This window comes from Peromyscus leucopus, chromosome 18 (assembly GCF_004664715.2).
Source record: "Peromyscus leucopus breed LL Stock chromosome 18, UCI_PerLeu_2.1, whole genome shotgun sequence".
In the NCBI taxonomy this organism is placed as follows: Eukaryota; Metazoa; Chordata; class Mammalia; order Rodentia; family Cricetidae; genus Peromyscus; species Peromyscus leucopus.
Genome location: NC_051078.1, coordinates 16,897,033 through 16,922,243, shown reverse-complemented (window position 1 = coordinate 16,922,243; position 25,211 = coordinate 16,897,033).

Genomic DNA, 25,211 nt, shown 5'->3' with positions numbered 1-25,211 from the left:
GTGAACTATAGAGTCATGGGGAACTTACCAGTGGCCAAAATTCTCAAGAAAATTGACTCTCGCTCCCCTCAGCCACCTATCTGGGTATCCTTGAACTCAGGTAGGTTACCAAATACAATCAGCCATCTTGTACTAAAACCCAAATGATATTTCCAAGTAAGTAAAATGCACTTAAAATCAATTTGGACCAGAATGAATAGATCAAAATATGCAATATAAATGATAATGGTTTGTGTTTCTCTCAGAATAATGAATAATTGTCATTGATATTCTTGACAATGCATTTTGATTAAACACATAATATATTTCAAGATAAAATTTAAAAGTTAATGGAAAGCATTAATGCAAAGGAAGAAGGGAAATCATTTAAAATGTCAGTATTTCATACAGAGAAAACACGAAAATAATAAAACATTATATCATTTTACATTTTATAGAATGTAGGATAATTTAATAGGTGAATTGATATAGTGTGCATGTAAGACTACAAAAATAGATCCTGCAAGAGAAGTAAAGACCTGTACAAATCAAAATAGAACTAAAATGAAGGATAGAAGATAGAAGTATATCTAACTATTGGTATTTGATTATATACTATTAGGTTCATCGGGGAAAAGTAATAATTTAAGCAAATTATCATGACCAAATGGAAGACAATATTTAAATATACTAAATATTAAAGACTGGTTTATATATTTTAAGGAATTTTAATATTATATTAAAACTAGGCTATGGTATCATCACTGCATTAAAAAAAGAGCAAATTGTGAAGATGTATCGAAATAAAGTAATAATAAAAGTACCTCAAGCAAATGAAGAGTAAATTATATTATAATCCTAAGGTTCATACAAAAGCATGGTGTCAGTGCATGAATGAACTGTTAGATGACTCAAGAAAACATAGAGCCATCCAATTAAAATGAAAACCAGGAATATAATAATGTTAAAACTTTAAATCCCTAGCATCATTCAGTTGAGGGGATGACAATTTTAAAGTTACTGACTTCTAATATTACGTCACAATAAATTTCAAATAGATTCAGAGTATTATTAAAAATAAAACCAAAGGACTGCAGAGTTGCCTAGGAGGGAACAGTGCTTATTGTGCGTGTGTGTGAACTGAGTGTAAATTCTGAGAAACCCCTCAAAGTATATGTGGTGGCCAGTCTGTAGTCTCCATATACAAGCAGGGGAGACGTAGAATGCCCAAAGCAGCATGGCTAGCCGCACTAACAGACAGGCAAACTCATAACTCAATTCATAAAATGATAAAAATGGAGGAAGATACTCCACATTACTTCCAGGCTTCCCTACCATGCATACGTATATGCCTCTGCACCCCCATACATAAGGCTCCACACATACAAATATGCAAAAATACTCCCCCACCATACACACATACATACGCATAAAATAAATCAGAACAATGCAAGAAGAAGCTATGAATGGTCTATGTAATATTGAAACCATAGTAAAAGGAGCTTGTTTATGTAAAAAAGAGATGAGAAAGAAGTAATTCAGACAATAATTAGTAAAGTATCTAGAGTAAATTTTTTTTAATGTAGGAGCATAGTTGTACCTGGGTTGTTAGAGTACGACCATGACTTAGCATGGTCAAAGTCCTGAGTTCAATACAGGATTTCAGAAACCAGATGTATTGATACATACATGTAGTTAGGGCTGCAAAGGTGAAGGCAAGAGAATAAATAAAACAAAAACAAAAATAGAAAATAAGTTAAAATTTAAAAAAAAGATATGTCGTATGAGATACTCAAAGAATTAATAAAATTTTATATTACAAAGAAGATTTTTTTAAAGGTTATCTAAATTATTCAAACAGAAACTACTAGACATATCTACCTGGAGCACATATCAGCAAGTAAAATTACCTACGGCAAATTTTCAAATGTAAAACTTTAAGCACAGAATGTGTTTTTTTTTTTTTTGCTGTGTTTTCTTATTTTGTTTTATTTTGTGTTTATTTGCATTAGTGTTTTGACATGGGTTTTGGGTCACCTGGAACTGGAGTTATAGAGAGTTGTAATTATAGCTCTGTATAAGAGTTAAGATTTATTTAGATGTGTGAAAATGAGTAACTCCTTCAAAGGAAACAGGTATTTATTTTTGAATGATGGGGAGCAGCAAGAAGAGGTCATTCAGGAGGGTGGTGGGACTGTAAATATAAGCAGAGTACAATGATAAATATGTGTGAAAATGTCATAATGAAATCTATTATTTCATATACAAAGTAAACATTTTTAATACTGTGAAAAAGTATAAAATTCAAAGGAGTACTTACTTAAACTTATTTCTCTTTACAGTTTTAAAGCATTTGATTATTTCCAATTTATCTAAAACAATCTGCATGTATTGTAATTAAAATTGGGTACGATCAGCAAAAATTTAATCTACATCAGCATTTTCACAAGTGGTTTAAAAAAAACAGTGGTGTAGCTTAAGAGATGTGTGAAGGACAAATACAGAGCAAATGAAAAGAATATTTTTTTTCAAATGTTCATTAAGGCATTAATGCATAGAGGCAATGTCCACTGACTGAACAGGCCAGTTCTTGGATTAAAACTAATCAAATTTCTTTGCATAGTTAAGAATGGGCCTGGGGTAACTTCTTTGCAATTCAAAGAGACTTCCCTTTGAATATTTTATGAAATAGATATTTTGGGTGTTGTTTAATTCATAAGGGAAAAAAGACATGTTTTGAACATAGCATGGGGTATTTTGTTCATTTTGAAACTTTTATTTTTATATGCAGAAAACCAGTTAACCAGTCATGTGAATTATTTTCTAAGAGTTTCCTATTTGTTTCTTTCCTTTTGAGTTAGGAGGATACTTACTATTAAGAAGAGATTGTTCTTCCTTTTCCCATGATGTCCTCACCTACCATGGTATCTCCCTCCCTGCCCTCCCACTCCGTCCCTGTTCCAGTTCGTCCCTCCCATTTCCCTATGTTCTCATTCCCCACTCTTCGCCCTCTGCCACCCCCCCCCCACACACACACCAAGTCCGCTCATGTAGATCTCATCCACTTCTCCTTTGCTGGGTCATCCATGTGTCCCTCCAAGGGTCTTTCCCAGTTAGCTAGACTTTCTGGAGCTGTGAGTTGCAGTCTGGGTGCTGGGAAGGCTCACACGAACCCACAAGGATGACACCACCTTGGACTGCTAGCAGTGGTCCAGAGGGTCCCTGGACTGGTCTACTCTGGTGACTGGTCTAGCGAATACCCTAACTATCATCATAGAGCCTTTGTCCAGTGACTGATGGAGGCAGATGCAGAGATCCACAGCCAGGCACCAGGCTGAGCTCCAGGAATTCAATCGATGAGAGAGAGGAGGGATTCTGCAGGCGGGGAACATGGAGATCATGACCAGAAAACGTGCAGAGATGACCCTATTGGAGGCCCAAGGACTGTAGACTAGTGGCTGTGAAGCCCACAAAGGACTGGGCTAGGCCCTCTGGATACGTAAGATAGTTGTTTGGCTCGAACTATTTGGGGAGCACCCAGGCACGGGGATCAGGATCCGTCCCTGGTGCATGGGCAGGGTTTTGGGATTCAGGTGCCTAAGCAGTCGAGCTCTGCTGACTCCCCATGGGAGACTTTGATTTGGGGGATGTGGGGAAGTGGGGTGGCTTGGGAGGGAGGGCTGGGAGATGGGAAGAGGTGGAATCTGTGGGTAGCATGTAGAAAATTTCTTAATAAAGAAAAATGGGGAGGGGGGAGAAGAGATTGTTCACCATTAGGAGGCCGAAAGACCGTAAGAACCTGAGATGATGGTAGACTTCAAGCTACTTGCACAAGTTCAAACTCCCAAAAAGGAAAAGGGGGAATAGGAATAAAGCCCCTCGCTTAACCGATAGCTGTTTACAAGTGACAGCTCTGGAAGGCTAGCAAGCAGTTATTTTAAATGAGGTGATAAGGAGTGTACCAAGCACACTCCAACACAGGGCAAATACTCACGGTTGGCCAACACAAAAGGACTCTATCTTTGTTTGGTCTTGTTTTTGTGGTTGTGATTTTTTTTGGTACTTTTTGATTCGGGGGAAAGAAAGAATATGAAGTAGAATGGGAAGGGAAAATGGAAATCTGAAAGAGAGGAGCAGAAAGAACATGACCAAAATTTATAGTATGAAAAATTAAAAACATAAAGGGCCATTCTACTATACATCATGGTTGAAAAGTTGCAAATATATTATAACCACAAAATGATATAAAGAAACTTTCCTCACTAATATGTGGTATTATAAATATTAATCACTCCAAATATTGCTTATGAGGTTACAATTATAATAAAATTCATACCTCTTTTTGCTTTTTATTAAAAGTAAATTATTTTTTTTATAAAATATATCCTGATTACAGTTCAACTCCCTCTACTCCACTCAGTTCCTCCTCTTCCCTTCTCTCCCATACAGATCCTCCTCCTATGTGTCTCATTTAGAAAAGAACAGACTTCTAAGAAGTAGCAACAAAGCATAAAAAAAGAAATGAAATAAACAAAAAACAAAAATCATCACATTTGGACAAGGCAAATCGACAGAAGGAAAAGAGATGTCAAAACAATCAGAGACCAACTCATTCACACAATCAAGAGTCCCTTAGTAAACAGGGAAACCATAATATATATGCAGAGTTCCTGGGAGAGACTTGTCTAGACCATGTGCTGGCTGCTTCTGTCTCTGTGAGTTCATAAAATTCCTCAGTTGATTTAGAGGGCCTTGTTCTCCTTGTGTCCTCCATCCCCTCTGGACTCTTACACTCTATTCTACCTCCTTTTCCACTGGGGTCCCTGAGCTTGTAGGGATGGGATTTGATGGAGACATCCCATTTAGAGCTGTGTGTTCCAAGGTCTCCCTCTCTGTGTGTAATGTCTGGCTGTGGATCTCTGTATTTGTTCCCATCTGCTGTAGAAGGAAGCTTTTCTGAAGATGGTTAAATAAAACACTGATATACGAGCATAGGAGAATATCATTAGGGTTTATTTATCACTGCTCTTTTTAGACTACTAGTATTTTGTTTTACCATAGATATGGGGGCTATCCGATCTTTGGTTCTTGGTCACCCAAGCAGTGTTGGATATTGGTTCCATCTTTTGGAGTGGGCCTTAAATCAAATCAAACATTAGTTGGTTACTTTTACTATCTTTGTGCCACTATTGCCCTGACATATTTTTCTGGCAGGACATATTGTACAAGAATGGTTGTAGCTGGGTTGTTGTTTATGTTTTTCTTTTGGTAGCCTGCTAAGTAATTTCCCAAACAAAAGACTAGAATGTAGGGTTAAAGTCTATGTATGCTCCAGCTCGAACTCCCCATGTTCAGTTAGTTGTGTGGGTGTTGTCCTCTACAGTGGGGCCCTGCTGTCAGTTCCTGGAGGGCAACATGCTCTCTTGGCATACCTGAATATTTTGGGGATTTCCATGAGACCCTTTTGGACAACAACTTAATTGAACTTAATTGGATGTCACCAAGTCCTAGTCCTTGAAGCTTTGATTGGTGCCAGAGATGGCCATGGTGACTATCTACCTCATTATTTGGAGAATTTCACTTCACTGGGTATCTATACCACTCCTCAAATACCCTTAATTCTAGATAGTTCTCCCTGAATTCACTCCCTCCAAATTGAACCATATTCCCTCCCCCTCAACACCTGATCCTCTTGTTCTCATTCCTACCCACCCCTAGTCCACCCATAAAATTTATTCTATTTCCTCCATCCCACAGAGATCTATGTCCATTCCCCCCCAAATCCCTTCCTTTATACCTAACCTCTGTAGGTCTTCAGAGTGTATCTTGATTATTTATTTATTTAATGATTAATATCGACATATAAGTGAATACATATCATACGTATCTTTCTGGGTCTGTGTTACCTCACTCAGGATGATTTTTACTACTTGGATTCATTTGCCTGCAAATTTCATGCTGTTAAATTTTTTTACAGCTGAGTAATACTCCATTGTGTAAATGCAGCAGCTTTTCTTTATCCATTTTTCTATTGTGGACATATAGGTTGTTACATGTTTTGGCTATAATGAATAAGCAGCAATGAACATAACTGAGCAAGTGTTCTGATGGTAGAATGAAATGTATTTGGGGTATATGCCTAAGAGTGATATAGATGGATCTTGAGGTAGATCAATTCCCTTCTTTTTGAGAAACCACCACACTGATTTCCAAAATAACTGTGTAAGTTTGCATTCTCATTAGCAATGGAGGAGTGTTCCCATTGCTCCATATCCTCACCAGCATGAATTGTTACTTGTGTTATTGATTTTAGTCATTGTGAACAGTTTAAGATGAAATCCCATAGTTTTGATTTGCATTTCCCTGGTGGCTAACAATTTTGAACATTTCTTTAAGTGGTTCTCAGCCATTTGAGTTTTCTCTTTGAACTCTGTTTAGATCTGTGCCCCATTTTTTAATTTGGATTTTTTGTTTTTTATATCTTATTGAGTTCTTTATATATTTTGATATTAGTCCTCTATCTAATGTGGATTTGGCAAAAATCTTTTACCATTCTATGGGCTGCTATTTTGTTCAGTCATCCTATATTTGCCTTACAGAAGCTTTTAGAATTCTTTCACAACCAACTAAGTAAACCTGTCATATTTATTGTTAGCATAGAATTTCCTAAGAATGGAATTGAAAGATGCTAAAAAAAATAGACATTATTGCAATTTACTGTATTACTTCGAGAGATGGTTTTAAAAGTCTCTAAATATAGTTATCAAAAGAAATTCTTTGAATTTAACATCAGTTAGACATGTTTCTCTTTTGTGTGAGTGCAAGTCTGTTGGGATGTATTGTCTGTGTGTGAATGGGGGAGCATGTATGTACCTGTGTTATGCCTAAGAAGAAGTCTTCAACATCGTTCCCTAGGTGCTGTCTACATTGCTTTTGAGGCTCAGATTCCTACTTGTCTTGAACTCATCAATTAGGCCAAGATGACTGGCAGCAGGTGAGCCTCTGGAATCTACCTGTATCCACCTCCAATCCTGGGATTACAAGAGCACACTACCAAATTCAGCTTTGTATAGGAGTTCAAGGACTTAAACTTGGATACTCAAGTTTTCAAGGCAAACAGTTTATTGACTGAGATATTTGCCCAGAACCACATAAATTATTGTCCACCCTTGCTATTTTACATGTGTTTTTTCTATGATGCAACAAATCCCTTTGAGAAATCCTCGTATGCCATGCTTTCAGTTATTATATACTGTTTTCTATGATTTAAAAATTAGGTTTATTTAAACATCTAGTTAAGAATATCTCAGGTAAGCCGGGTGGTGGTGGCGCACGCCTTTAATCCCAGCACTCGGGAGGCAGAGGCAGGCGGATCTCTGTGAGTTCGAGGCCAGCCTGGGCAACCAAGTGAGCTCCAGGAAAGGCGCAAAGCTACACAGAGAAACCCTGTCTCGAAAAACCAAAAAAAAAAAAAAAAAAAAAAAAAAAAAAAAAAAAAAAAGAATATCTCAGGTATATTGTATTCTCCATAATGATATAGAATATGAATTTGAGCATTTCATAGATTAAAATAATCTCTATGTTAAAATGTTAAAAATGTTGCTTTTCCCAAACCTACATTTTATGAATTATAGCCACTCAACCATAATGTCTGCCTAGTCTTGATTCCACTTAGATGTACAATATATGGCATACGTAACATATGCAGATTCAAAGTCCTTTGCTTTTCTTAAATTTTTGCTTCCAACATCGAGGTTTCTTGTCATAGCATTCAAAACTTCACTTTATTTCTACTCTCATCAATTTCTTAATCTTAACTATCAAAAGACACATGCAATGTCAATGATTCTCAACACTGTATGAACATACCTAGTCATGAATCTTTAACGTAAGTGATGTGCTCATTAGCTAATGAAGAGACCGTGTTTTGTAAAAAGCCAGAATCTGCTCTGCTCTTGCTCTGGCTATTTTTATTATGATCTGCTACTGTTTTAATACTTAATTAGTTGCAAGCTTATCTTAATAAATAATAAGTATATTCCAAATAATTTTCTATCATGCCCATAATTACAAAAAAATACTGTTTTCTTTATCTAACTGCTAGTGAAACCCATAATTCTTCAATGTCATACATTCTTCAATGTATGTTTTATGAGAAATAAGATTATTTTATACTGTTTGTGTTTTGCACACACACATAACTCACACTCAAACACTATCACATGCAAAATCATGCACACACACATACAAACACACACACGCAGTTCACTATTTGCAGGGGTTTGACTTCTAATAGTATCCCTTTACCTTATCTCTTGCTTATTTTTCATTTTGTTATTTTCTATAGAGATTTCATTTTTTATACAGCAGATAGTGTAGCTAGAGTTTTCCTGCCTTGCCCACACTCAGGACAAATCTTTGTCACCCGCCAGTCCCATAGCTGCTCAGACCCAACCAAGTAAACACAGAGACTTATATTTCTTACAAACTGTATGGCTGTGGCAGGCTTCTTGCTAACTGTTCTTATAGCTTAAATTAATCCATTTCTATAAATCTATACCTTGCCACATGGCTGGTGGCTTACTGGCATCTTCACATGCTGCTTCTCCTGGCAGTGGCTGCAGTGTCTCTCTGCCTCAGCCTTCCGCTTCCCAGAATTCTCCTCTCCCCTTGTCCCACCTACTTCCTGCCTGGCCACTGGCCAATCAGTGTTTTATTTATTGACCAATCAGAGCAATTTGACATACAGACCATCCCACAGCAAGATAGTATTCCTTTCAATACTTCTGTCCATTGTATAAACTTCTACTTCAGTGTTGTAAACAAAATACATATACTTCTCTATATAGCGTAAGACAAATCTCACTTCTAAGGCCCATTAAAATTTATAAATTTTTTTAAAACCGTATTTAACCAGTGAGAAGGTCTTTTACATATGCATTAAAATGTATGACTCTAAGCATCTTATTTACTAGTTATAATCAGTTTTGGCACTGCCTTTAATTCAATTTCGCTTGGACTATCATAATCTTGAAATATCATAGGTGTGAAAACAGATGTAAAGTCACTTGCATTTTATGTTATGTTTAAATTACTAGCACATGTTGCTATTCTCATTTTCCTATTTCCTTTATATCAAATAAAAGTAATTATTTTGTTAAAAGTGTTATATTTGAAAATGAATGGCCACTGCACTTGCTGCAAATATTTTACACTTTCAGTTGCCTTTTAATCTATGTACATATATTTTCTGTTGAAATTAGAATTCCAAGTTGTCTAAAATTAATCTGTGGAAACATTTTAAACTTTTGCTATCAAGTTTTCTAGCCAGAATGATCAGTGGTCCTCACATATATAAAATGAATGTCTTTTAATATTTTTTTAAATAATTTTACTAATTGCATTTTTAAATATTTGTAAATTCTTGTACATATGATTTTATTACCATTATGTTTAGTTTACTTACAAATATTCTTAATTTTCACTTTAAATAGCTTAGCCATTTATAAATGTATATGTATTTACTTTGGGAGTACTTACTTTTCATGTATTATGAATCAGGCCCTGTTCTAATGCTAAGAACAGGGAGGGTCATGTGACACTGTTGGTGCTTCTTGGAAGCTCACATTGCACTTGAGAGACAGATGTAAGGAACAGTGAATGAACATCACACCATTAGAGAATACAGCGTGGAAAAGGGTTTAAGGCAGAAGGTATGAAAATAATGATATCAACCTGGGAGCAATTTTGTTACAATTAGGAAGGAAAGTAAGAATTTCATATCATTATTTTTACTGATTTATTGAATTATCAAATTAATATTTTAAATGTATGTGTGCGACTGAGTGTGTGTATAGCAGTATGTGCATGCAGAAGCCTGCAGGAGTTAAAAGTGAACATTGGATTCCCTGTAACTGGAGCTACAGATAGTCATTAGCTGCTGCATGGGTGGTATAAACCAAGCCTGGGTACTGTGCCACAGCTTTAAGCACTTCTAACTACTGAGCCATTGCTACATTACTTAATTTAAAAGTATTTTTGTTAGTCATCTACCATGTGTATGTTTAAAAGACACATTTTATGCTATCCTATTCCTTACATTTTTTAATTTATTTCTCTAGGGTCATGCTTTCCTGTATAATGTTTTACACACACACACACACACACACACACACACACACACACACACACACAAATCCATCCCAGTCTGATGATGTGTAACTCCTTAATAGGATCTAATTATTTAAAATTCAAGATGTGACATATGCTTTGATCACTATATATTTTAAGTGACACACAGCACAGTAGAACATAATTTAAGATCATAAGAATAACAATAAACCATTAATGATAACTTGCATAATCTCTTTAAAGTGTCCTATATTATTCTCTTAGTCAAGTCATTAGTAGATGGCATTGTGACATGTTTATAGATAAGGATTCCAAATTATAGAAAGGTGAAAAATTGAACAAATCCTTTAAATGTGTACACTAACAGTAGATATCTCAAACTAACTGACTTATTGAACCCTGTGAACACATTTTAATTCTATTTTATACTGTCCTTAAAAATATACATGGTGTGCAGTTTTTGTGTTTTGTGTATGTTTTGTTTTGGTTTTACTTTTGTTTTGCCCTGGTCTTTAGGTTTTTTTGGAGGAAGTATTAATGGATATCATATCACAAAATTAATTTTCTTTAGAAGAATTAAGGAAATATACATGACACATAATGCTCAACTTAAAAACTTCAGTTCTTAAGCAACTAGTAAGAATTAAGTAGTTCTTCCTTAATGTGCAGCTACAACTTTTATCTATTGAAAATCTCCTCTCCTTTATACATCTCTCCACTTCCATTTAATTTATTATTCTCAGGGGAAATTGGTGAGAAATGGAAGGAAGCAGTATGACTGCCATTAACATCGACATTCTGGCAAGTCTCCTTTCGAGTAATTTCATGGTCTAGAATTCAGAAATATTATGTTCCTTACTAATAAATCATTGTTAATTAGTGCATTAATGGAAATGATTAATTTAATCTAGAGAGCCTGGTAGAAGCATCAGAGACATGGATTTTCCTACTAAAATATAGGCAATGCCATTTTAAATATTTCTATGGAATATTTATGGGAATTTCAAGCTGATGCATTAATGGAAAGTAACGCACAGGTAGATTCAGAGAGAAAAGTGATCTGAGAATTTTACATCCAAGACATCCACATTTAGATCTGAGAACCAATTCTGGTCTTTTCTTACCCAAACAATCATTTTCTTTCTCTTTTATTATAATTATATTTTTTTTCTCATTCAGTACATCCTGACTATGGTTTACTAACTCTCTCTCTACTCCTTCCTGTCGCTCCCCACCTCCTCCTCCACTCTGGGTCCACCTCTTTTCTGTCGCCCATTAGAAAAGTACAGTCATCTAAGAGACAACAACAAAACTTAACAGAATAAAACATAATAATATAAAATAAAACTATCTCATTGGAGTTGGACAAGGCAAACCAACAGAAGGAAAGAAGACTAAGAGAAAGCACAAAAATCAGAGACCTACTTCTTCACACTCTCTGGAGTCCCATAAAAACACTGAACTGAAAGTCATAATGTAGATAGAGAGGACCTTGTGCAGACCCATATAGGTCCTGTGCATACTGCTTCAGTGGGTGAGTTCCTATGAGTCTTATTCAGATGATTTAAAGGGCCTTTGTTCTTGGCGTCCTCCATCCATTCTGGCTCTTACATTCTTTCTGCCTCCTCTTCTGTAGGGTTTTCTGAGCTATGACGGAAGAGATTTGATGGAGATATCTCGCTTAGGGATTTGTATTCCAAAGTCTCTCCTTCTCTGAGTAACGTCTGTCTTTGGGTCTCTGTATTTGTGCCCATCTGCTGCAAGGGGACATTCTTCATATTCCTTCATATAGACAACAACCTACTGATTAATTCACTATTTAATGATACTCAAAAAAGGAGTGGGGAAGCTGTGTGGGTTTTGCACACACACACACACACACACACACACACACACACACACACACACACACAAAGGGAGAGCAACAAAAAGAGAAAACTACACTGATTTAGAAGAATGTGCATCATGATTACTATGAATTGAAAGAAGCATTTCCATTTTTTCAAAATGACAGAAGGGTACTCATAATCTATGAGCTTTATAAGAGGAACATGGTAAGAATTACAACAGTAGGAAACTAACAGTGTAATCACGGGATTAAAAGTCTCTTTTAGGGAGGATAAGAACAAATTGACAGGTTGTCAAATTGTCCTGGTGATGATGAAAACAAACTGACAAACATCTATGAAAACTTCAAAACATAAAATAACAAAATAATAGGCCTAGATGAAATTACTGAAAGTGGCTTTCTCCTTTCAATAATTATTTAGGTGCATTCCTATTTAGGAAGCTTATGTTTGAATATTAAACTTGCTGACTCATGTTAGTTTATTTTCTTATGATTAAAAGCTTTCAGTTGCAGGTTCGGGATTTAGCTCAGTGGTAGAGCACTAGCCTAGCAAGCACAAGGCCCTGGGTTCGGTCCTCAGCTCTGAAAGAAAAAAAATCTTTCAATTGGATTTATCTTTAGCATGGTCACTTGCATGTATATACTCGTGGGTATATGCTTTTCCTGGGAGTTCTCATTTGCAAATTGAGGTTTGAATATATTTTTTTTCTTAGACCCAAAGACTTTATACTTGTTCTGGCAGAGTTTTAAGTTATTATTTGACTCAGGAAAGACAACATTGGAGAAAAGGTCTTTATGCTTGGACTCTATCTCTTGTCTTTCCACAGCATAGTCCCAGAGCTAATGAGTGGCATTCATTGAATTCTCACTTTACAGATTCATGTGTCAATATGTCAGAACAACATGCATTTTTATTTATTTCATTATATAATGATACATGCTGTTTTATATTTTAACATTTATTTATTGTTACTATTAGTAGTAATAGCAGTATTGCATGTGTTTCTGCATGATGAAAAGGTGTGAGTATGGGCAAACATGTGCCAAGGTGTGAATGTGGAGGTCAGAAGGTAACTTTGGGAGTTGGTTTTGTCCTTTCATTGTGGGATTTGTGGACAGCACTGAGGTAGTCAGGATTCTGAAACAAGAACTTTTACCTACTTTGTCTGTTTTATGCCATGAGAAATGTGCTTTTAAAGTAGACTAATATTCTGCCTTGTAATATGGTAGAAATGTGCATAATGAAGAACTTGTTATCCTTATGGTTTGTATATATATATATATATATATATATATATATATATATATATATAATTCATTTATATGTTTCTTCTTTTTCAATAAACATTATTAATAAATAAAAAAGTGAATATTTTGAATATTTGAGTACTTTATTCAGGAATCACCAGAAGACAGAACTAACAGAATATGTGATTATATAATATGGTCAAAATCCCACCATACATCAAGAATGGCATGGCCAGATGAAGCACATGCATAAAGTAGGCTGTGTTTATTTGGTTTGTGTAAACATACTCTATGATGCTTTGCAAAATGACAAAATTGCCCAAGGACACATTTACCAGAACATAATTTATTATAGCCACCTTCTTGTTTCCTTCTATTGCAGAACACAAACAAGTGCTGGTATCATTCTCATTTTATAAATATATGAGGCCTTTAGAATACTTCCTCCCACACACATATGGTCTGGAACACCTGAATAAAACTCCCTAACTACAATAATCATAAGAGGGATGGGGACTAAGTTTTATACGTATAACTCTTGACAAGACAAAATCCTGCCACAGTATTCCTGCTTCTGTTTCAAAGTCATGCTCATATCACATATCAAATTTGTTTATTCCAATTTAATAGCCCCAATTCTTAATTCATTATGTTATCAACTCTAAGTTCTGAGGTCAATCTAATATATTATTCCATACTCAGTTATGTATGGGGCCCAAGGCAAAACATTTATCCCGATCTCAAATAAATTCTCCGGTTGAAGATGTGAAGTCATACAGGCTATGCACTTCAGAATTACAATGTGGGGAAAAGCTATGAGTACATTCCCACCCTCCAAAGTTGAGGGACAGGTTGGGTGAGAATGAGAGAGTGAGAAAAAGAGAGATCAAGGAAGGGAAGGGAAAAGGGAGGGAGGGAGGAAGCATAGAAGTATAGAAAAAAGGACCTTAAAGGAATCAACAAAAGTCCAAAACCTAGTAAGAAAAATTTTACTTTAAACTTCAAAAATCATCCCAACTGTCCTGATTCCTTGCCTTCCAGACATCTGGACTCTCCAGAGGAGGTGATCCTAGACCTTTGGTTCTCTGGGTATTCGTCACATTCCCAGAACACCTTGTGATAAGAGGATCTACCTGTAGAGCAGAAAGACCACTTCTATGACTGCCGTGCAGCCAAAATCTTCTATGGTTTGGTCATATGGGACATATGAAGTCACAAGCACTCCCCAATTTTGTTTATAATGTTTTTAACCCTTCGTATTTTCAAAAGACAATATTTCTGTAGTGCTATTTCATGTCTACTTCTGGTTTCTGCTGAAATGACTAATCAAGTCCTTGTTCTAAACTTATGGTCTTTATTCAATAGCTGTGCAACCTCACTTTTATGTTCTAGAACACATTTTTTCATTTATTTTGTAATAGAATCTCAAAAAAAAAATCTTCATGTTCTGTGGGAGCCCGTTCTCGGGTTCCTTGTGGCTTTACCCAGCAGCTCCACATACAGGATGACTAGGACCACGGGCCTGAGTGCAGGTGTCTGAGATGGTCTGCACTTGGCTGTGCTGGGGGAGGAGGTCTTTTGCTCCACCCCTTGGCATCTCTATAAAAACCCTGGGGCAGAGACAGTCGGGGCCCATTGGAATAGGTTCCAGGCCCTCTAGAGGCTATCTTTTATTTTCTATCTGTTTATCTCTGCAATATTCTCTGCAATAAATCTTTCTATCTATTATTTCCTGCTGCTCACACTCAAGAAAACTCTGGGGAGTTGTGGGGTTGGCGAGTAAATGCCCCACAATGTTCTATTTCCCATTCCGATAATAATCACTTTTTTAAAACTCGTTTTTTCCTGACAAATTTCACTGTGGAGAGAAAAGGACTTGTGTTTCAAATTCTGTGATTGGCTTAGAAATCTCTGCTAGATATTTCATTTCTTCCAAGTTCTGCCTTTCACAGAGCAACAAAATGTAATTACAAATGAGGTTTCTAGTTTATTTTTCCTCCTATACACCTAACAGGTCACCAGAATTTCATGCAGTGTCCATGTTACTGAAGTGAACCTCAAACCTGCACTAGCCTTTCTGCTTCCCCAGTTCCGAGCTACAGATTTAGAAATTTTTCACATAAAAAAAAGTTTTCCTAGCCCACAGCTGCTCTCAAACAAACTGAGGCTTATGTTAATTATAAATCCTCAACCAATAGCTCAGGCTTGTTACTAGCTAACTCTTATATTTTAAGTTAACCCATTTTTTATCTCCCATCTGCCATGCAGTTTGTAGCTTTACCTGTCCTTCAACATGTCCTGCTCCCTCTGTGGCTCCTTGTGACTCTCTCTGACTCCCCTTTCTTTCTCCCTGTACCCTACATTTGATCATCCCACCTACATGTTTTGCCTGGCCATTGGCCAATAAGCTTTTATTAGTCAATGAGAGTAATACATATTCGTAGTGTACAAAGGCATTGTTCCACAGCAGTTTCCCCTTTTTGTCTAATTAAAAAGGAAGGTTTTAGCCTTAACATAGTAAAACTGTATATAACAAAAACAATGTCATATGTGATAAAATATTTCTTTACTATCAAGCAAAATCCATGCACAAATATTAAAGGACAAATGGGGAACCTGTATCGAGTCACAAGCCATTGCTGTTGCCTCACTTGAAAGGGCTGCCTCTCCCTGGGTCAAGTCCATCCCTGATAAAAACCCTGCCTTATCAGTCAAAGTTCCTCTCATTTTGGCTAGCAGACCAGTGACAGAATCCCCATAACATTTCCCTCTTTTTGTCTAATTAAGAAGGAAAGGTTCTAACTTTAACATAGTAAAACTATAGGCAATAAGGATTATTATCAAATATTGTCCAAAAGAAAAAGAAAGGAAAAGTAATAACCCAAACAAAAATGACACCACATACAAGAACAATTACCAAGTAAGAATTACATTTTCAATGTCCAGTCCCTCAGTAATCGGAAAATTTATAGAGATTACTCCATTAGCTGTCCTCTCCTGAAGAGTCCAAAGTTTTGTACCTAATATGCCTTTTGCCAAGATTCAGGAGAACTGTAACTGTAACTTCCTAGTCTTCAACATCATCAAAGCCCTGAGAAGGAAATATTATTACCTCACTAAGCAGGAAGTGCAAACAAGTGACTTGCAAAAAAAAAAAAAAAAAACTGTGAGAAATAACAGAAACAGCTGCCTGCCTGGACAGTCACCCAAGGTTCCTCTGCAAGGTTGGGACATCCATCTTATGCCTAGCCCTAGAATATCTGGCAGACTTTTTTCATAAGCAGAAAAATTTGAAGGACTGTCCTACCCTGTCTTGGGAAAGTTTGTTAGTCTCCTTCCATTGTGTCCTGCTTGTCCAGCTTGGACAGTGTACTGTCAGCTGTCAAGGAAAGGGCACCTTCCTGCCCGAATGGTTAGCTTATTTCACAAAGAAAGCAAACTACATATGGAGTCACTTTGATGCCCATCAACTTCTTTAGAAGTAGATCGGTGCTGCCAGGAACAGACTCATCTCATGTGGAGATGTCTAAGTTACTAAAACATTTAAAATGCCATATTCAGTAGGTCCCTGAAGTATTCAAAGATTATCTATCTATCTGAAATATATCTTTGTATATCTAGAAAATCTAACTAGCATGACTATAAGCTTGATGGTTATGGGTGACTACTAACCTGTACTTCTCTCTTATCCTAAATAGCTTTTAAAGACTAATAGTTCATATTGCATAAATTATCAAACATTAGAGGTATGAGCTGTAAAGTTAATACTTTAGGCAAAAATAGAAACAAATGTACAGTATAAGGACAATTACCTCAAATTTCTAACAATATACAAAAATATCTTAAACAGAGGTAGAAACATATATACAGCATAACAAAAGTAACCTAAATTTTTCTCAATATACAAAATTCCATACCAATGTAAATTTAAAACTAGTAGTTACTGTTTTTGTTTGAAAGTAGAGAGAGATCTTTGAATCTAACTCCTTTGGTTGGCTTTTTCTTTTCTTAACCATGACCGATAATTTGTAAACAAACCCCCCTAAATAAAGACAAATATCCATAAACCATTTTCTTGGAAATGTTAGCAGAGTTTTCCAGACTACTTCCTGTTGATTGGGGATGCTGGTAACCTTTGAGGGAAACATGAGAAAATCAGGATAATTGTTAAGTCTTGGATGGAATAGTTGGTGAGACTGGATCATCTCAGCTAGCAACCTTGAGGCTGTTCCGGATGCAGAACTTGAGAAAACTGCAACAGAGGCATTTTAAGATGTTGAATCAACTAGGCCATTTGTTTGTCATTGGTGTCTGGCCCCCTTGTTCAGAAAATACATAAATTTTTAAAGGTAACATACATATCTGTATTAATACAAGTATAGATTTACATTGTACACAAGTCAGTCAAAGATAATTTTTTTTTTGTTTTGTGTTTGAGCAGGTAAAATATGCATTATGTGTCTTGTAGTTTTTTTAGGTTTATTTTTTATGTCTGAATTCAGGATAGTCAGGGGGTCTTTCTTGATCAAACCTTATTTTCCTTAACTGGAAATTAATCCACAGTTTCTCATTTCCTGTGGAAATACAAACATAACCTCTCCTTGTAACTAGAGTTTTCCTGCCTGGCCCATGGTCAGGATAAATCTCTCTCACCCTCCAGTCCCTCACTCACCACACAGACTTATATTGCTTACAAACTGTATGGCTGTGGCAGGCTTCTTGTTATCTAATTCTTCTATCTTAAATTAACCCATGTCTATTAGTCTATAAGTTGCCACATAGCTTGTGGCTTACCAGTACCTTACATCTCGCTTGTCATGGTGGCAGCTGGCAGTGTTTCTCTGCCTCCGCCTTCCCAGAATTCTCATCTCTGCTTGTCCTGCCTATACTTCCTCCCTGGCTACTGGCCAATCAGTGTTTTATGTATTAACCAATCAGAGCAACACATTTGACATACAGAACATCCCACAGCATCTCCTCCAAAGTAACATATCTTTTGACTTAAATTTTGAAGTCAAGATATTTTCAAATTATATAGGTAGTTTTAATCTATCAGCTTTTATAACCCAGTGTCGCTTAGCACCCCAAAACTTCAAAGACAATACAATAAAATACAGTATTCAGACTCTGTGCATTTTCCATCTCTATGTGTTTTTTTATATTACTTTACTCCTTTTTTAAAGGACATTATTTTATTATTTTAAGATGATAATTTTTAATCTATGACTGTATATGCTCTTTCTTTTCTCTTTCAAGTCTACATATACTTTTTGGTTTTTTGTTGTTGTTGTTTTTTTTTTTTTTTTTTTTTTTGAGACAGGGTTTTTCTGTGTAGTTTTGGTGTCTGTCCTGAATCTTGCTCTGTAGACCAGGCTGGCCTGGAACTCACAGAAATCCACCTGGCTCTGCCTCCTGAGTGGTGGGATTAAAGGCATGCACCACCACCACGACCACCACCCAGCACCTACACACATTTTAAAAAACAATGTGACCCATTTAGAGGCTGCTTTTTGTTTTAATCTGTCATTACTGTCTCTCTCTCTCTCTCTCTCTCTCTTTTTTTTTTTTTTTTTGACTGTATGAGCCTTTAAACTGGGTCTTATCTGTACTGTGGCCAGCATGAAACTGGGACTTTTCTGTACTGTGGCTAGCATGAAAGATTGCATGAACCCACCACTGGCTCTGGCAGCTCAACCCTGCGGCTCTTAGCCAGGGGATGCATCTCTGTGCTACAGCCCTCATGAAAGACATGACCTAGGAAGCTGCTCTTGCTTTTGCTTTTGTTTTTCTGTGTATAAAATGCAGCCCTTGTTTTTTAAAGCTGTCTCAGGCTTTATGTGGACGAGCATGTCTCCCATTAGGTGCCATATGTAGGGTGAATTTTCCTGTCCCACTGTCACTCTCAAATAAACTCCCTGAGGCTTATATTAATTATAAAAGCTCAGCCAGTAGCTCAGGCTTGCTACTAGCTAACCCTTACATTTTAAGTTAACCCATATTTTTTTATCTATCCTCTGCCACCTAGTGGCTCACAACTTTACCTCTTCTCCAGCATGTCCTAGTCCCGCTATGGTTCCTCATGACTGTTTCTGACTCTGCCCTTCTTTCTCCCTGTATCCTCAGTTTGATCACCGGCCTATACATTTTGTCACAATATTAACCAATCAGCTTTTATTAGTCAATGAGAGTAATGCATGTTTATAGTGTACAAAAGGATTGTTCCACAACACTTCTCTATAACCAGTTCTTTTTCCCCCTTTCTTTTCTTTTTATTCTTCTCTCATACTTTACATCCCAATCATAGTTTCCCCTCTCTCCCTTCCCCCATCTCTCCCCCCCCACATACCTCCCCTTTCTCCCAGATACAACTCCTCCTCCATCAAACCTCAGAAAAGAGCAGGACTGCCAGGGACATCAACCAAACATGACATAACAAGCCACAATAAGACCAGGCACATACCATTCCATCAAACCTAGACCAGGCAACCCAGTAGGAGGAAAAAGGTCCCATAAGTGGGCAAAAGAGGCAGAGACACCCCCACTTGCTCTGTTAGGAGTCCCACAAGAGCACCAAGCTACGCAGCCATAAAATATGTTCAGAGGACCTAGGTCAGACCCCTACAGGCTCCCATGACAAATAAACGTCAACCATTATGGAATGGCTATATTAATGTTAGTGTATCGAATTAAACATTTTGAATAATAAAAATATAATTTTAGTTTTTAAAAAAGTTGGACAAGAGAAATATTTTCACAAAGTCATTCCAAGTGAAGAAAATGATGTTAAAATATATAAATTGTGTTCCATGTAAAAGATTGATATTAATGCACAAGGATGTAAAATGTTATAAATATTTATGAATAATATACATACAAAAGTAAATGCAATAAAATATGAATGCAAACTATTACATATGATATGAAGTTGAGATATTAAACTTTTATTTTAATATTAATAAATAGCTATTTTTGGAGACATATATTATAACTTATTTCCTGATATTCTTCCCTGAATCCTCAAATGATTTCTAATACAGAATTTCCTTACATTTCTAAATTATATTTTTATTTTTTCTAAGGGAAAATATACTAATGTGATAAGAAATTTAGAAACTTTATTTTTTAGCCATTAATGTATCAAATTAGTTTGTGTTATATAAATTATGGATATATCTTAGTTGTGTCATGTTGAAAATAATGAAGAATGGAAAATCTAATTTAGAATTATTGCTAAAGTCTAATTTTTATGCTTTCTTCTCCCACTTCATTAGTGGAATTTTGAAATCATGAATGTCTCAAAAAAGTCCAAATAAAACTAATATTTATAACTTCAATATGTTGAACACAAATTCAATAACATGTACTTTTTACATGGCAGAGTTGGAAATATATAAAGGCCTGATGTTGGTTCTAAATGTTTTACTGAATAGTCAGGAGATTTTTAACCCAAATAGACTGTCATTTTCATTATCTGCAAACAAATTGTGAGACAAGTCATTCTCTACTTATTTCACATGGATTTTTTGAGAAAGAGGCATTATAATGTATGCAGGTTACTTGAAAGTAGGGTTTATGCAAACCTTTTGACAATTTAATAAATGATCATAGGGAAGCAATGAAAACAATCAGTAAATTCTATTGAAAAGTTGAAACAAATAATTAAGTAGCATATGAGGGAATCCAAATAAACTAATTTGCTTTCCTTTGGGCTTAATTAATGTCTCATACTCATGTACTCCTAATAATCACTAACAAATTAGTTTACCTCCTCCCTAATGGCTTGGAGAACATAGACCATTTGATCAAATACTTCATTAGCAAATTTTAAATTGTTCTTATTTTACCAGAGTATGCTATGAACTCAATATAGGTAGCCTGAAAATATACTAGATTCTATAACTTTGAATGGGATCTGAATCACAAACATATTTTTTCATAATTCTTGCATTACATTAAGTGAACAGTGTAAATATGCATACAAATACAATGCATAATTCTGATGACTATAGCAAATAGAACCATTGCAAAAATAGTAAAATAAAAAGTTTTAATACTTTCAATGCAGTACTTATCTCTGTGTCTCTGACAATCAAGACTAAAAACTAATTTGTTTCCTGAATTCTCTTTTGTCAATAAAAATCAAAGGTGGTTTTAGTCACTCTCTAGCCTCTTCTAATCAGAACATATTCTGATAGTTCTTAACAAATTGTGTGTCAATGTTTGGATATTTTAATTATTGAAGAACTAAGATCAAAACACACAGGGGCAGATGAGAGGCAAAGAAGAAAGTCCTGCCATCCTTTTCCTCCTAGTCTACATTCTTCTACATTTGACCTTAGTTTTTCAGTTCACCTTCTGTGTTCCGGCAATCCACTACTTTTCTCTGATACTCTAAAATTACTTTGGAAGAGGATCATTTATTTTCTATATCCTGTTTCAGTCTTAATAGCCCTAATAATTTTGAGAGGCTGAAAGTCTCTTTAATTTCTTCCATGGCCAACCAGACACAAATCCATGCATGGTCCATTCTCTACATAATGAGTAGGGTCAAATTAAGATATCTAGATACCTAAACATTGAAAAATACGCATTCTTGTTTGGGGACTATTACAGAAAAATAAACATCCAATGAATTTAAATAAATAGTAAATGGCCTCATCACTACATTTTAGCATGAGTACTTCCAATATTTTCTAGTCTCATGATAATTTTATCTAGCATACAAATTTGTGATACACCTTAGTGTAACAAGAATAATATGAAACTCTTTGTATTTGTGTCTGTATAAATTACAGCATGTGTTTCACACCCTGTCAGCTTATGCATGCAAGCAATGTATCTCAATGCAACAACAATTATTTCTTTAAAAAGAATTCAATGGAATATGAAGACTCTATTTATATCAAATTAATACTTGTCCTCCTACAAATAGATCATTTAACTCATGCATTTTGATTGATTGATACTTCGTCAAAATATTTAAGGGAGTTCATTTTACTTAGCATTAATTATGCAATCAGCACTCTTTAAATGTAGCGACAAGCAAGATTTGTGAATTAGATGTACACTTAAAATTTCCCCCAGAATTTGCCATCAAATTTATTCTATCACATCTTTAAATCTAAATTGGAAAAGTAAGAACACTTCTCCTAAGCATTGTCTGTTTAATTCTAAGTATTATATTGCATACAGACACAATAGTTAAAGCTGATATAACTATTTTGTCTGGAAAGCTCACAGGTCATGTAACAGGACTAGGAGTAAGAGTCTCTGCTTTAGATCTATAAGTTTCCTATGAGATTAGACTTTAGCTATTAGAATTAGTATATGTATATGATTGGTAATTTCCTTATAATATCTGTTGTTTTCTTGGTGTCATTTTAACATTGGATTCATCAGGTATTATAAACTGTATGACTGCCATGGAGCTATCAGTTCATTAACATACTGGGTTAATTTTATGGAACTGAGAAATATATTCTTATTCCCTTTGAAATATAAAATTCTCAATCACAGAAAAATAGGAAATAGTTTCTGGGAAGTACCAGCATATCCAATAATTAATAAATTGAGACTGTACTCAAAATTAAAGCACATGCATTTCCAATTTATGTACTACATACACAGCAGAGTTTAAAATATGAAACTCAGGGAATCTGAAAGTTATTACAGATGCATATATTAAACAATAAGATTCTTTTTTGAAAAGAAGAAAAAACAAAATCCAACAGTTTATAAATCTGTTTTTAACAGCTAATTGTATTTATTTATGATCATAACTTATTTTGCTGGCTAGGACTTTGTGTGCTTTATCAGTTATCATTTGCTTAATTCTCATAGTCAATCAAAGAACATGCTTTGTTACTTAATCTTGTTAAACTTGGCCAGACTGAGAGATACCTGGCAGGCTAGAAACACTGTGTCTGGGTGTGGCCGTGATGGTGTTTGTGGAGAAGACTGATTGACTCAAGACTTGTTTGAGTATGGCAGCACCATCCAAAGTGTTGGGCACATGGTTGAAATGAAAAGAGGTAGAAACAGGAAGTCTGTGATCCAAGAAGTGTTCTATTTTTGCTTCACACCTGCCCTGCTGTGGAGAGTTTTTCCTCTGGTATGCCCTTTCCCTGCATGTTATCTCTTTGTTACCAGAGTCCTAAAAGTGAAGCTGGCCAACTATGCACCCAACAAGCTGAGATTATGTGTTATGTTTTCACTCACATATTATCACAATATTGAAAACATTGACTAGTTTATATTGTTCCTACCTGGTTCTCTGCTATATAGAGAAAGTAATGGAGGCCTTGTAAGGAAAACAAACAAACAAACAAAACAAGCCAGTTTTTTCAGGAGTATCCAAGTCAGGAGCAGTGTGGGTGACTGAATCATAGATCACATTAATATCTCTCTCATTTTTAACACATAATTTACTAAGAGCTAGAGAGAGTGGTAGAAACCAACATGTCATATTTTTGAAAAATGTCAATTTTCAGGGAAACATTGAACTGTCCAGCATGATAGGTAGTTACTAGCCTGAGACCTTTTTCCACTTAAGTAAGTATTTGAAATCTGAAATTAAGTAGAAATATAAACTGTATTTCTAATACTTAGTAGAAAAATATAAATCATACAATAGTATTTTAGAACTTTGATTATGTATTGAGTTAAAATGTCTGAGATATATTTTATTAAGTATAATCTATGAATATAATTAGCTAACTCTACTATGTGAGATTTTGGTAGTTAATATTTATTATTTGGTTCACATGCATATATTGTCTCTGCATTGAATCTTATATTCTTATGTACCTTTTTGTTTATCTCAACAATTTTAAATTCTTAAGAATAATAGTAATTACATCCTCTATTAAACTTATAACCATTCATTTATTGGTGTAAAATGTTGACAGCAGGATAATTCTTAACTAAGCATTACAATCACTGGCAAATACAACAACTCTTTTCCTTTCTTCATTGGCCATAATAATATCCTATGTATATTAGGATAATCCTTACTTTTGTGAATAACCATATTTTTCAGTGTCAGCAGTCTGATTTCTTAACGTGGTTTGTCCATAAATGACCTGGTGATGCAAAGTCATTTCCCAGCATTTTTTTTTAAGATAACACCTGTTGAGAGAATTATGGGAAAATTTTATCATTGCTTATGGTAAAATGGAATCCTGAAAGCTGTGGAGGAAGAGAATCCATTTTCACTGATTGGAACACTTTGCTAAGATCTGATCCCTGCAGCTGTGACAAACCCTGCTTGGCATCACAATGAGGCTAGCTCAGCTGACACACTAAAGATGAAAGGAACCTGAGCTTTTGGTACTATCAGTTATTTAACAACTTCACCAGCTCCCTCCCTCACAGCTGCCCTCACCGTGGTATCAGATAACTAATTAGCTTAAATTTTTGACATGTTCTTCACTCTTTAAAGTCATGAATTGCAAACATAGTCCAAGTGACACAAGTAAACCACTTCAAAGAGAGAATTGTTCTTAGACTGAAGTGTTACCACACGCCAGTGAGGACACCATGTCTGTGCTTGGAAGATCATCTTTGATAGATAAAATGCAAGAGGTCTTTATTCACTCACTAGTTAAGTAGTAAAGGAAAGAAATCGACTTGTACTGCATAAAATTTCATACAATCAGTCACCTCTCGGTGCTTTGAGCTAAGTTCCCAAGGACATAAAATAAATACATCGCCTGAGAAAAACAAGAATCACGGTAGAGAGGTGATTTGTATGATATTCCTGACACTTTACTCTCCATTTTATTTCGAGGCTAGGGATCTTTGGTCATACTTTTCAGAAATATGTTAGTAATATGGAATGTTTGCCAGCAGCCCAAATAAATGTGTTAATCGTACTGATCACATCCTAATTTAGAAATATTAAAAACACATTCTTTTGAGAAGTCCACTTTGATCATTTGTATTTACTCTTCTGTAAGAGCATTATTTATAGTTCATCACAATCATGTCATTTTAGGTGGCCTGT